The following is a 15,959-nucleotide window of genomic DNA, read 5'->3' on the forward strand; positions in this document are numbered from 1 at the left end:
AAAACCAACTTTCATCAATCTGAGCAATCAAGCAAATTTTCTCACTAGCATTCAAGTGCAAGATATTACCTTTAGTCTTAGTACTGGATGCAATCTCTATATCAGAGGCATTTAGGATCTTACATTTACCATTCTTGAATTTCAAATCATATCCTTTATCAACCATCTATCTAACACTCAAAAGATTGTGCTTCAATCCTTCAACATACAAGACATCATATCTTTCAATGGTAAGCATAATACTGATGATGTCTTGTATGTTGAAGGATTGAACAATCGCTGTCAATCACCCGTTCATCTTTCTCTTCAATCTTAGTAGCTAAAGATTTCTCCTCAACAATGCAGCCTATAGGATTCACTGATACCAAATCATCTTCCTTGATACCAATAAATACAAATTCATCTTTTGAATTCCCATTCTCTGATTCCTCATTTGTCACACCTTCATTAGCAACATAGTAGCATCTCTTCTGATTTTTGTACTTTCGGTAGGGCTTATCATACTTATCATATCTATCATTCTTATCAAATCTATCAAGTCTTTCAAATTTATCATGCTTATCATATCTAGACATTCTCCTAGGGCACCTAGAAGCAAAATGTCCTATTGCAAGAGAAATATTTCAAAGGTAACTTTCCATCATACTTACTAGCTCCTTTAAAGAAATCTCTGAGCAATAAGGGCTTCAAGCTCATCCAATTATCTTTATTGCTCTTCCATCTCTATCTTTTCTCTTTCAAATTTGGATACCCAGAAAGAACTTTCTCTTGGATCATACTTTTGCTTCTCGAATACAGAGGCTCTAAATGTAGTCTCTGATTTCCCATGAGATTCTCCAAATTCACTCAACTCAAATGCAATAAGCTTCCCAACCAACATATCTCTAGTCATTGTAGTCACACTCTGGATCCCATCAATAGTAGCTACTTTGTGTTTATAAGCAGGAGGAAATGATCTTAGCGCCTTAGCAACAATCTCATCTTCTTCAAGGGTTCCACCAACACATCTGATATTCATGACAAGTTCATTCACCTTAGCCATAAAAGTTGATATATTTTCTTCTACCATCTTCAATGCTTCATACTTTCATTTCAAGCTCTGCAACTTAGCAACTTTAACTTGCACATCTCCTTTATACAAGGTCTCTAGCTTCTTCTATATCTCATGTGCAGTTTGCAAACCCATCACACTAGTCATCTCTGAATTAGTCAAGGCACTCAACAATGCTTCCTTCATTCTTATGTTATGTTCAACATCCTTGATCTCAACAGCAACAACCGATCTATTCTGAGGAACATTGTAAACATTCTTTGTGATCTTTAGGGACAACTTTAAGAAACCACCCTTTTAGCAAAAGTGTAAAATCTTGGCTAATCAAACATTATTATTTGGGGAAAATTTTCATATTGATGGTGAATTTTTTTTCAAATTTGGAAAAAAAAATTGTTTGTATTGGCAGCGAAAATTTCATATTGATGGCAAATTTTTTTTCAAATTTGGAAAAAAAAAATGGTTTGTATTGGTGGCGATTTTTTTTAGGGTCTAGAAACTCCATAAAATCCTGGTGAATAATTCATTATTGTGTCAGGAAAATATATAATGTAGGAGGCGAATATTTTTTCGTTTAAAGGAAAAATATATAAGTGTATGGGCGAAAAGTTATAGTCCGAAGGAAAAATTATTTAAGTGTATTGGTGATTTTTATCTATCATTTGAAAATTATTTAATTTTATTGGCTAATATTTCATTATTTATGGAAAAATAAACATTTTATTGGCGATTTCATAAATTCATTGCCATTTTCATTATCTATCAATAGCAATTTTTTGTTATCTAATTAATGCAATGTCACATCGAGTCTGGACTCTATATGATGTATCGATAAGCATAACCTCATTGACACGTCAAACGTACCTAAAATCCATCAATGATTTAGAACCATTCGATGATCGTAGATCAATGGCTGAAGTTTAATTTCAGCCCAAATTTCTAAAGAGAATGTAGTTTTCAAGAAAGTCTTCAGAATGGAATTGGAGACAATAGACACGTATCAAATCTTATCCTAATCGAGTATCGATATTTATTAATGTATTGTCACTAAAATTCTCTAACTGTGATCCACTCAACACACATGACTCCCAATCTGGTAATTAGTAGTGGTTTACGGTTGTTTCCAATTTCACACATGTGCATTTATGAGAAATATTTACTAAGAGATACGAAAGATTTATAAAAAAATATAGGACAAAGGAATTAATATGGTTGGTGAAGAAATTGCTAGTATCAAGAGCTATTTATAGACGATGTCCACTTCTTTCTTCTTCAATTCGCCTTTGGTAGATAAATTGTTGGAGTTGACGGTAGTTCAAATTCTGCCTCTGGTTTAGGTCTTTAGGCTGTATAATTTGGTATTCAGATTTCTGAAGATGGACACTCCTATCTAGTTAAGAAGCACATCCGAGGAGGACTAGAGTGCCTTTTTGGTTTACATCAAAGACCCAACCCTTGAATCAGTTTGTAAGGAGGTCAGGATGTTCACTAATGAGGCTGTGAGGATGGTACTAGGCCGAGTGTTTTTGAGAGATGATAATAGATACTGTGTTAATATGGACATTACGTCCTGGTTCTTGGCATCTCTTCTAGACCCCGAAGGAGAAAAGGTGGATATGTTGATGTTGTTAAGGAGAGTGTTCAAAGAATAATTCCTTGGGGATGACGTTACTATTGTCATATTTGTAGAAGTAGCGGTGGGGATCCCTTGGGCGAGTGACTTACCCAAGTTTCTTCTCCTTGACCAAAATGTGGCTAGACAACCTTTTCTTTTGAACCTGAATGCCAAGCAATTGACATGACATAGGAAATGGGCATGGATTGGTAGGGATTTACTTTTGTAGTACCCCTTCCCCGATTGTACTGTTCACGTGCGTACCTTGACTAAGTTTGACTTTTTAGTACCTTTGTAGACCCCCCCTTGGTCATGATGTCTATGTGTAGGTAGTATGCTATCACGATGATGTATGCTTTAATGTGTGTGTGTTCTAGTTAATGATGATTATGAATTAATTTATTGATAATAATTAAATGTTGATTTCAATTATGCATTGATGATTATGGACTGACTTGTTTCCCTTATGCATGTTGTGTGCCATGTGAATGTATCATGTATGTGCATGTATGGGGTGCGGGGAGATGGGTTCTCATCACTCACTATGGTGAGACATGAGAAGTCATGATTCTCCTTCACCGATGTGTTTTCCTTGTTTTTATGAATATATGCATGTGTGTATCGGTGATGCAGGAAATTGTAGGTTTGAGTATCGTGTGGGTACAAGGTATCGACTCCACCTAGTTTCACAGGTTTGAGCGTACTTTATTGGTTCGATGGACGTAGGAGAATATAAGTTCTTAAACCCTTCGTGTTACCCCTAGTCATGCTCAATGTGAGTGGTGTCGGTCGTCCATAAGTTCTCTTTTTATTTGGTTTGCGGGTCATGTGCCTAATTAGGTTACTTAAGTTCGTATTATGCAATGGGTGAAATGATTTAATTAATATTAAGCATTTTAATTGGTTAAATGTGTTTATTGCTAGTTCGTAATTAAATCAAATTAATTATTACGAATCCTTTTAAATGATTAGTTGATAAATCAAATTGTTAAATTCAACCAACTAATGAGTTGATCAATTCAAATTGTGAAATGTAATTGTATTATGCATTTTGAATTTATAAAAAATAAACCTTATAAGAAAATTAAAATATCTCCAAAATATGTTACCATTGACTTTGACTATGTGTATTTGAAGTTTGATATAAAATAAAAAAAAAAATAAATGAAATTTTGGAGAGAAAAAGGCATTTTTGAATATTAACTTTGTGGATATGATTTATGTGGTCAAAAATAATTTCAACCTAAAGTGGATTTTTAGGTCAAAAATTTCCTTTTAACCTAGGTTTTGCATGAAATTGGGAGAGGCTGTGTTTTGGATTGGAAATTGTTGTTTTCAATTTTGGGAAAAATTATCCTTGCCTTGCAATTTTTTTTTGGAAGAATCCTTCTGGAGAGGTTTCCATTCTTTATTTTTGGGGAATTGTTGTGGGTGTGTGGATTTTGGAATTTACAGCTATTCTACAAATTTCTTTTTCAGGAGTGCTTTTGAAGGTAGGGGACTGAACATCCTTGTATTTTTCTTTAGAATTGGAGTTTCAATGTTTTTGAAAGATTGTCTGTTTTAATTTATCTCAAATTCCTCTCTGAAATTTTTAGTTTTTATGTTATTAAGAAATCTTTTCTTTTGGTAATTCTATGTGGAAAATCAAATTCATGAAGGAAACAATGAAATTGGGGGTTCTAAATTATTTTGGTTGAGAAATAAAAATCTACTTGTTTTTAGTAAATTTTATGTTTTGGGTTTTGATTGAATCAAATTTTATTTTTAAAAAAAAATACAGCAGAAAGGTTTCTCTGTGAAGATTACATGGATTTTGTTTTAATTGGGGTTTGTTTTACAAATCTCTATTCCAGAAATTGTTCATAAAAGAATTTGTATTTGCCAGATAAATTTATGAGTTTGCTATGATGTTCTGGGAATGCATTTTGTTTTTTTTTAAAAGAAAAAAAAGAATGACAAAAAAAATGTATGAAGTTGTTGTTATTAATATTCAAGAAAATTGGATTGGGTTTATTCATGTTTCTGGAAATGTATGTGGAAATTTAAAAAAAAATTGAATTCTGCTGTTATAGTTTTAACTCAGAAAAATTTTCTGAGTGTAAAAGTTTTTTGGAAAAACAAAAAGATGTATATCTATATTAATATATATATATATATATATATATATATATAATTTGTGGAAGTAGAGGGGGAGTCGTAGCTCAACCCCTGGCCGCCCCGCTTCCTCACATACTGTGAGCAGCCACTTAAAGGGGAAGTAACCCACTACGTGGGTTATTAAAAGGTTCCTTTTTTATATATATTATTTTATTTAATAAAATTATTATTATATATATATAGGTTAGTTTTTTTTTAGTGATGAAAAAATATGTTTTGGGAAATTAAAAGAGATTTTTTATTTAAAAAAAATAATAATGTTTATTTATTTTTATTATTATTATTTTAATTAATTGTTTAAATAATATGTTATTTGGGGAATTTTGTAATGGAAAATGAAAATAATTGATATAGTTGGAAATTAAATAATATTTTCATTCTAGTGAAATATAGATCTTAGTTGAATTAACTTATATTTTTATATCTATTAGAAAATATGTATAACTATATAAATGAGATTTGGTTTTTAATTTGTAGTGAGATGGTGATTTTATTTATATGATGTAATTTGAATTATAGGAGAAATAGAGAGCCTTGGTCAACATGTTTTTTTTTTAACAAAATGGAAAATTATTGTCATTTTTTTTAAGTTGTTTGTGTTTAGTTACTATATTCGCATTTGTTTTCAAAACTGCAAGTCTTTGGCCAGTGTATTAAATGTGGTCATATGGTGGTTTTTATGGTTGTGCATTTCTTGTGTCAATGTTTTGTCAGTTTGTTAACCTTATGGGAGGGTTGATTTTGACCAAGTTGTTTTCTATTGCTTTGAACTTCGTATAGTATTTCTTGTGTATACCTTGGTTTTGGGAGTTCATTTGATTTTTGGTTAAGTGTCATATGGGAGAGTGGATTTCAAGTGGGGGTCATGCCCAAAGTGGTAAGCAGGATAACCCATCGAAAGTTTGTCTAAGAAAGTGATAAATTAATAATTTATTAGGGGGTTTGGTAGATGGAAACACTAAATAAGATAATTATGACTCGCTCATGGTTGAGTGCTAGTATAAACTTAGGATGTAGTGAGAAGGCCTAGAATGACAAATCAACAACCTTGTCTTCACGAAAGGATGTGTTGGGTCCAAATGAGACTTGGATGGGGCTGGAGGTTCGGGAGAGGTTACCAAGGTAACCCAGTGGATGGGGGTTGGGACCTATGGAGGCTTGCCAGGGTAGCCATACCAAGCTATGTGATGACACTATTCCCTTATGTCCACTAGTGTACAGTTTGTGTTGCTTTTGCTTGGAGCACTATTGTGGGAGTCATATTTGGTTGTTTATACTTTTTATAAGTACTTGATATTCATGTTAGATCATGTGATGCTTATGATGGTTTGTGAGGATTTAGTTTCGCCAGTGCTCCAGTTGTTCTCTTGTTTTACTCCATATAATGTTTCAAATGGATCCTCTTTCTTCTTATTGGATCACTCATGTATCTCTTCTATGTGGTCATATGTAGTATTTTCTTTTGTACGCCTTGATGGCAAGATGTAATTTATGTGAATCTTATGTATTTTTCACCTTTTATTTAATAGAATGGTCTTGCGCTTGAAGCAGACCCAGAGATGTAACCCATTAGGGGTGAACTCTGATATCAATTGGTGTTGTATGGTGTATGTGTTCATCTGGTTCCTTTTTATTTGGATATATGAATGACATTATGGTTTAAATATGTAATGTAATTTAGATGATATTCTTAAATGCATGTCTAAAGTAATCAATTAGATGCAGTAATATGGATTATGATGTAATATAGCTAATGTCAGATGTATATATTCTAACATGCTAGGTAAATCACTTATGAAATTTAATTTCTATGTCTTTGTGGTAATCATTTTATCATGAGTAGGTTTAATGATTCTCATTGTTAATTGGATTAACAAACCTTAATGTTCATTGGATTAATCTAGTAATCTTTGTTGGAAACCCTTTAGGTGTTTAAGTTAAGTCTTTCGCTTGTGCAAATGTTATTGCAATATTGAATTTAATGTATCCTAAGGTTCATCAATGTTTAAAAAAAAAATATTTGCACTCTTTTCGAGAGTTTTAGTTGTATACTTTAGGGTTTCTTGGTAGGGCATTACAACTTCAGAAATGGTTTCTCTTGGATGAATTTCAAGACTACAGATGGCTCGAAGAATTTTCAGAGCTTCTCATCTCTGAAGAGTTCTACCTAGATGGAGGGCAAGATCCTTAGGGTTACCCATGAAGGGTTTCAATTTTTTGTCTTGTTTTTTGGATACCACTAGTCCATCATCGATTGCCAGTGCCCTAGCCCCTAGTAGTTTAATTTTTTTGGCAATTTCCTCATAACCTCCCTCATTTTGGATTTAAAGTTTTGGAGGGACAGGGACTCTGACAGTCAAAAATTGTAAATTTGTGCAACATATTAATGAATTTTTTTCAAATTTGAGTTCGTTTCAGTTTTCCTTTTATGGATTTAAAAATGCTTTCTATTTCATTGTATTATTAGTTCTTGCCATGACATGATACTTAGCATAATCATTATGTTATGAAATAGTTTAAATGGTTATTAATTTGTGTGGATATAAAATTTTATTTTCACCATTAAAAAATATAAAATTTTAAACAAATGCCAAATCTCATTAAATTAAATCTCGAGCAGAGAGAAAGGAAAATTCCATTTTGAACACAAGTTGGAATTAGAAGATTCCAGATATAGGATAGTAATTAAAAGAGGGAAGATAGTGTCTAACATAACAGGTCTATGCTAATTTCTTATCTAAAGTTAAAGAACAAAATTGGCGTCACTTTTGAGATGACCTTTTCTATAAGATATTTGAAGTGCTTGACAAAGAAGTATTTGAAAAAGCATAATGTCAGGGATTGGCTACGAGTGATATCATCCAATAAGGATTGCAATGTCTATGAGCTACGTTATTTCAACATTGCTGAGAATGAGATAGAGGATGAAGATTAAATTTAAGTTTTGTCAGTATTTAGGTGTAAGTGATACTAATTTTTTTAACTATAAAGAGTCGGTTGTTGCAATTATGTCATAAATATCATGCTAGATTTGTATTTATTTTATTTTCTTCTACTTTGGCAAGTTGTTTACCTTTACTATGTAGGTAGAGAGCTTAGATGTTGAAGTTTGGGGACAATTTTTTGTAGTCTTTGAATTGCAGAATTAAAAAAAGAAAAAAAGTTAAAGATTATAGAAATTTAATTTACATATTTAAATGTAAGTTTTTAAAATTTTAATATAAACGTTATACATTAATAAATGTCTAGAATTAAATAATACACCTCTTAAATAAAATAAAATATTTTATTAAATAAAAGTTAAAATTCAATTAAATGTAAGATTTTAAAGATGGAAATATATTTAATAGCTTATACATAAATGCGTTTAAAATATTTATATTATATGATGTTGGCATTTTTGATGATTATGTTGTGATTGTCATTGATGGACACACACTTGCATTGAGATCATTTTTGTATGTATAAGTTAAAGCTCAACCGGTACTTGTTCCAACCAGTATGATGTATTATAGTCCTTAGACTATTGGTGTTTTGTAGAAAGTGATTACTGATCTGAAGCGGTATGTTGACCCCAAGCGGTTCGAGGATCTCAATCGGTATGAAGGATCAAAGCGGCGAAACACATATTTCCCATTCTTCATTTTGTCAAACCGACAACCGGTATTTTGCTTAAACTGGTATTTTGTATGAACCGGTAATACTCTACGATGAGTTACCATCCACCGATTGTTTGATGGTGCTGACACTTCAACGGTTCTTTTTGTGTCGTGTTACAGAATATGTCTAGATGCATTGAACCTAGGAAATTGTATTGTAATCCTATTGGACCAACATGAAATCAGATTCCTTTATAAGGACATCATGTCTAGGGTTTTAGGTTGGTCATGTTGTTGTGAGGGTTTAAGGTGGTTGATGAGTTAGAGAGAGTATGAATATGTAGAAGATTGAAGTAATGCTGGAATGCATTAAGAACGAGCTATCAAGGATCTAACCAAGCAATATGTGCTATTAGCTAGATCACTCACTTGTTGATTACTCACATCTTCGACAAGTCTTAAGCCCTTAACCGGGTAGGCCTAAAAAGCCTTTTGTAAATCCTCTAACAAGGTGGTTCACATTTGTGGATCTAAAATCCTCTAGCAAGGTAGTCTTTAATCGGACTTATCTCCTAACAAAGATTGAGATTCCTAACATGATCTGTTCTAGTAAAAAACATTGTATGACCTTAACTGGTCTGGTTCCTATTCTACAAATAGTTACTTGTGAGTTCCATCTCACCATGGTTTTTCCCATTTGGGTTTCCATGTCAAAATCTCCTGTGTTATGGTGTTTGTGCTTCTGTGGGTGAATGCATTATTTGCTATTTGGTTTGCATGTGTGCTAACTGGTTTGTCTTCTAAACTGTTTTACCAGTTTATTGTTAGTCTAGCAAGGTGTTTAAGTACAAAGATTTTTGGCATACTAATTCACCCCCCCTCCTCTTAGTATTCATCATATGATCTTGTAATTTATAATTAAAATTATAATTAATTTAATTAATGATGAAAAAATAATATATTAGTTTATTTTATATTTATTTTGAAGTATATTGCTTTATTCTAAATCTTTTTAATCCATTTTTGTTTAAATAGATTAATTTCTAGTCACTACTTTGAATATGACTATTAAAAAATATTGGGAATACTTTATCTATTTACTACCATTATAATTTTCAACATATTAAAAAAATAAATATATTCAATATAATTTAAAAACTATTTCTTAATATTATAAATACTATTATTCTTCATATATAATTTCGGGCATAGATATCGTTGTTTGTTGGATGAGCATAGATCAATGACGTAAGGTGTATTTCAGGCTGAATGTGGGAATGAATTTTTTTTTTGCAAACTTCTACCAGAAACACGTGTCATTAAACACCGGCACGATAGAAAGGCTATGGCCCATGCGATGATGAAGTGTCAGGTGACGTGGCGTTTCAGTGGAAAAAATCCTATGTATAATGGGACCCATGACAATTGACAATGGATATGCAGTGATATTGCCTTATTGTATGCACGCCAATGAATGGCTAACATTTAGGTGACTTTAATGCCGACTTGTGTGGATGAATTGTGCGACTGAACTAGTACATGTAGAGGAATGATGGAAAAGTTTGTGATTAATGTCGATGACCACCGTTGTTGGATGTCAGAATTGAGTGTGAGGTGTTTAAATTTTGGGTGGATTGGATGGGTCATGGAGTGTAGTTGGATTCCCATTTTCTTGGTAGCTGATGAACTTGAAAAGCATTGAGAGGGGGGGTGAATCAGTGACACCAAATAAAACACTACTTCAAACACTAACTGGTAGATGAGCTTAAACAAGCATTTAAACAAAATACATGCTACCCAAAATGATATAACAACATCCACAAAAAGTAAAGCATCCACCATAACACAAGTGTTTATACGTGGAAAACCCAAATAGGTAAAAACCATGACAAGATGGAACTCAAAAGTTAACTATCTATAGTAATAGATAACTGACCGGTTAAGGTATACAAAGTGCTCTGCTGGGAGTGAATCTTGTTAGAGATCCCAAAACTTTATTAGAAGCTTATACCCTATTAAGAGTACTACCCTGTTAGGAGTAACCTCGTTGGAGGATTGGAGAATCCAAACTAATGGATCACCTTGTTAGAGGATTTGTACAATGAAGCTTGTTAGAGCTTACTCGGTTAGGGGATTTTGTTATGTTGTAATGATTAGAAAACAACAAGAATGGTTTGATTTGTTCTAAGTAGCACAATACTTGCTTGATCAGATCCTTCTAAGTACATTCAACACTGCTCTTCATCTTAACACTTATTGCTCTTCCACAAAAGCTTTCACTCTTGATGCATATCAGTATTCACATCACATCATAACCATAATCATTCTCTATATATTTCAAATGATTCACTAAGATGTCTTAAAATAGACATTCAAATCTTATGTCGGCCTAAGGAAATCAAAACAATTTCCTAGGTGTAGTGTATCCAGACAAGTGAACAAAACTCATCAGAAAAATGACCACCAAGAAGCCGGTGCTGGTAACTCATCACAAAATCAGATACCGGTTAGAATAATCAATACCGGTTGGAACAAAACATGTGATCTCTTGTCCTCGAATCTTCCACTTGATCTCCATCTTCATCTTCATCTTCATTTTGATTCCGACTTAGTGTAGCCACAGGTTGTCTCTTATGCACATACCGGTTGACACAAAGTATCGGTGAGAGATAAGCCTTAAACATACCAGTTGATAGTATAAACCAATTGAAGTTACACCGGTAGTCAATGTAATCATATGTGTGTGTGAGAGTGTTTCATCAATGACAACAAGTGATGAATACATTACAATCATCATCAAGCCAACAATCTCGCCCTTTGGCATTGATGGCAAAACTTAGAAAGTTTTAGAGTAATACAATATCACTATGTGTGCATACACAACATATTTACACATATACTCATATTCCCCCTTAATGAAATACTCCCTCTTAATACATGCATAAATACAAAATTTTCAAAAACACACATACATAATTCTACTCCCCCTTTGACAACAATGCCAAAATGAAAAAGTAAAATATATACATATATATAAAAAATCTGTATCAAAGTGCTCAACATATATTAACAAATTAAAAAATTTCATGCATTGGCTAATCTCATAAAAATATCATTGAAGTTTTGCTTCATCTGTGATAAAGCATTTTCCCATGATTCCAGTATTTTAGCAATATACTCAAATGTAGACATCAGCTGGGAATGAAATTCTTCAATTGAGTCTAGCGTTCAGGTTTCAGGAGTAGCAAGAATTGCTTCTGCATTGGAGTAGGCTCTCTGAAGAATGTCTACCTATGATGTGAGAAGACTCTTAAGCTCTTTTAGAGATTGAAGGCTCTTAGCCTTCTCATTATCATTCCTGACCAATCTGTCATGCAAATCATCTACAGACCGATTAAAGGCATGAATGGAGTCTTGGAGTGGGACATATGCCTTGTATATCCTTTCCATTTCTTGCTTGGTTTCAACTTGACTCTTAGAAATGTCAGAATAAAAGAAATAAACATTGGAGGTAAAGGCAAGATACTTTCCTCCAGATTCAATAGCTTTTCTCAACAGACTTCCATTATTCATAGAGCCATTTTTCCACTTTCAATGTTCTTTGCCAGTTTATCTCCATATTTCTTCTTGTCGCTCTTCTCAGCATCTTCAAGTGACTTGATTTGATCAGATGCAACTAACTAACCAAGTTTCCTAATGGGTGTAGGAAGATGTGTAACAGCTATTTCCGATAGTAAACTAGACAAAATTTCTACTACATTTTGGATTGTCTCTGCTTCAATCATTTTCTCTTTCAGTCTCTTCTTTTGCGCTCTAGATTGTATAACATTAGCAATCTTCAACATTTCTGACACACTCAAAGTGTTCATATATATGGGTCCTGAAATACTTAAAGAATCATCATCATCATCTTCAAGTAGTTTCTACTTCGCCGATTCAAGAGGTACACTCTTAATGATAGCTCTCTCTGTATTATGCTTTGTTGTCTTTTTAGGTAACTGAGTGATAACTTTCTCAGTAGACTCCTTTTGAGTATTTTCAATGATCGATGGAGATTGGGGTTTCTCCAGTCATTCTATTTCCGGTTCATTGTCCACTTTTAGTTGAATAGCCGGTTGATCAACTAATGTAACCTGTACTTTAGTAATTGTAGGAGGCTCCATATCTGGTGCAATGTTGTCTCTAGATAGGTCCACTATGTTCTGAACATCTTCATCAACAAGAATAATGAAATCATCCTTCTTCTTGATTGGATAGACTATGTCAGGTTGAACAATCTCCTCTTCATCCATTTCCGGTAGAGGAACATCATCTGTAGTATTATCCTTATTTCTAGAGTGGATGAGTTCTTCCCTATGTTTGATTACATAGGCTATCTGATGTGTCTCAGACTCAATAATTGCCCTTTTTGCATTAGGAAGCTTCAATATTCTCATTTTAAAATCAAAATGTACTTTGTATTGATCAACTAAAGCACTAATTCCATTTGAGGATAAAATGGGAAAATATTGTACAAATATTTCATCAATAATTTTCTTTTCCAATTGAATAGCTTCCTCCCATTTATCTAAAAGAGTATTATACAAAGAGATTGAAATATCTTTTTCCAAGTCATGTAGAAATCTATTTTAATGACCCAAATAAGTGATTACCTATTGAATGACTTGCTTCTGCTCATCTTCAGTGAAATAATCAAAATATTCTTTGACATTGTCAAACCTATTCCTTCCTAGTGTCTTCATTATTCCCTCAAAAATTGCATCAGGTTTTTAGGTAGCTATATCAATAGGTGTAGTTGCCTTTGGCACTACCTTTACCTTCTTGGATTTTTTGCTAGTTTCTTTTTCCTTCTTTGGTTCTTCTTCAGAATCTATTCCCTCAGACTCTGGTTGCAAAATCATTTTTTGATTTCTCTTCTTTGGTGCACTCTCCTTCTTTACATATACTTTAGGTGCCAGTTCTTTTTTGGTTAGGAGACTCTGAGAAACCCTTGTGGTCTTTATCATAGGAGACATTTCATCAGACTTCTTTTTCTTTCCTTTCACATTAGCTACAGTATAGTACTAGTTTCTATTGGTACAACTTGGACTGCCACAGTGTCCAATTTTGCCTGTTGTTTATCTTTAGGCGATGCTAACAGGGTATTAGCATAGCCAACTAGTAAATCATGATTAACCTCATAGCTCATATCTTCCATCTCTTCCTTTCTGGGCTCAATTGCTTGCATCAAGCAAAAGTTAGTGGTAACAGTGAAGACTATGTCTTTTACAAATTGTTTTACCACATCTTCAGGTAATCTCATTCTCATGCTCATCTTTTTCTGAAATTCATTAAAATACTTATTCAAGGTAGCTGAAAAGGTATTCTTCACAACCTTAATGTTGTTCTTGATTTGTGCATTGAATGGGAGGTCATTTGACCATTCAATCTCTCGAATTCTTGGTAGAAAGTTTCGGAAATAGAAAAATAACCCAACTAATAGGTGACCATATTGGAACTGTTGAGTATTGTCCTTCTTAATAGATTGCAAATTTTAAAATAATTGCCCTCTGAAGGCTTCATAGAGATCATAATCTGCATTATCAACAATCATTCTATGCGCTGTATGAATTGCTGCAGATGGAACACTATTAAGTCTACTAGAGTAAAATACCTGGTAGCCTATCACCATTGTTGCTAGCTTCACTGCAGGGTCTTTAATATTGTTGATAGAAAAAGAATGCCCATCAGATGTAGAAATAGTTAATTTGAAGACAGTATCCTTTGAAATTCGTCTTAGCACATGAATTTCACCGGTTGAGAAATAACCAGTTATAGCCTGAATAGCTTCCTTGGTTATTGTGTGAGTCCTTTCTAAATACATGTTCTCTCTATGAACTTGACTCAAAATGATTCTGATGTGTTCTTCTCCAAAATCTTCAAGAAAGTAGGTGGCATTATGAAAACCTTTTTAAAAAACCCTAGCATATTTTGTTTCAATCTTTCCATTCTTATCACAGAGTGATTTCAACTGTGTATAAATGTGTATAGTTCCTAAATCTTCTATCTTGCAGTCTATATAACTGGACAAGTCACCTTTGACCACAAATCCATTCGGGACTTGCTACAATGCATTATAAGACATAATTTGATCTTCCTTTAGAGCTTCCTCAGGCTCAGTAGTGATCATCAACCTCTCTATAGACTTAGAAGTAGATGCCATTCTAGATAAGCAAGTTTCAAAGTGGTATACTCAAAGAAATACCTTGTTTCTTGCACGTTGCTCCATTTCCCAGTTGGAATGCCCAAGTGCACACCAGTTTGCCTCTGCAACTTTTGATTCAACTTAATTTCACTTATCACAAAACAATTCGCCAATTGACAACAAGACAATCTTATTCGGCTCTGCAATCACTTCAAATTCTTTTCTCGAAAGAGTTGGGGTAAAAATGACAAAGTAAAACTTTCTTATATCCTTTTTACCAATTGCAATAAATGCTCGCACTTTAGGGTTACAAACCCTAATTTCACTTCTCAAGTGAAAAAATGGTTAATAACATGTCAACAAAAATTCACCAAAATTCATGATTCAAAAATTCTTTCCTGCTCATTTTACAAGGGGTCTGAAGATGTTTTACCGTTAATCTCCCCTTAGCCATGCTAAAATAGGCTTAAGTCACCGGTGCTAGGTTCTCTTCACTAGGTGAAGGAATAATTTCTTCTCCAGGTGAGTCATCACTTTTTTTCTTCCAAATCTGATTCATATCCTCTTTGGTTTCCACAACATAAACTTTTTGCTTTCCTTTCTGATCCTTGAAAGAGTTGACCGGTTTTCTATTTCTTGATCTACAAAATTTTGCTAAGTGCCCTAGTTTGTTGCAATGGAAATAGACCATACGTGATGATCTCCAAGGTCCTGCATTTCCTCTTCCTGTTCTTCTACTGCAATTCATAGACACATGACCAAAGTTATTATAGAAGGTGCAAATAACATTTGTTACCTTTTCCATCTCGAATGGACTAAACCAGTTGTCATAGGACCCTTTCCACTTCAGGTTTACTTGGTTATCAAAGTTCCTTATCCGATCACCATTTGGTCTTGGATGCATATGTGGTACAAGATTGTTTGCTCCATATCTGCACTTAACATGTCTATGCCCATACATTCCACTTGTGAAGCAATGACCTTTACAATTTGTTGACACATACCTAGCATTAGTATTGTAATTTGCATTTCTGTTAGGTTTGTCTCTATAGATATTTGTAGTATGACCAGGCTTATGGCAAACAAAGGAAAAAGGTTTAAAAACCTTCTTACCGGTAGTCTTATTGACTTTTGGAGCAATTTTATTCTTTGGATAGTTGCTCTTTGTACCAGAGGATTCAACTTTTTCAGTTGTATGAAAACCAAGTCCAGAAATATCACCCTTCATTCCTTGTGATTGAATTTGTTCTTCTAGCATGGTTGAACTTTTGATGAACTTCTCCAATTTATCATTGGCTTTAGTAAGATTTTTGATGAGATCTTCATTATGCTTAGACAGGTTCTGTTTCA

The sequence above is a fragment of the Cryptomeria japonica genome, chromosome 1 (genome assembly GCF_030272615.1).
Source record: "Cryptomeria japonica chromosome 1, Sugi_1.0, whole genome shotgun sequence".
Classification (NCBI taxonomy): Eukaryota; Viridiplantae; Streptophyta; class Pinopsida; order Cupressales; family Cupressaceae; genus Cryptomeria; species Cryptomeria japonica.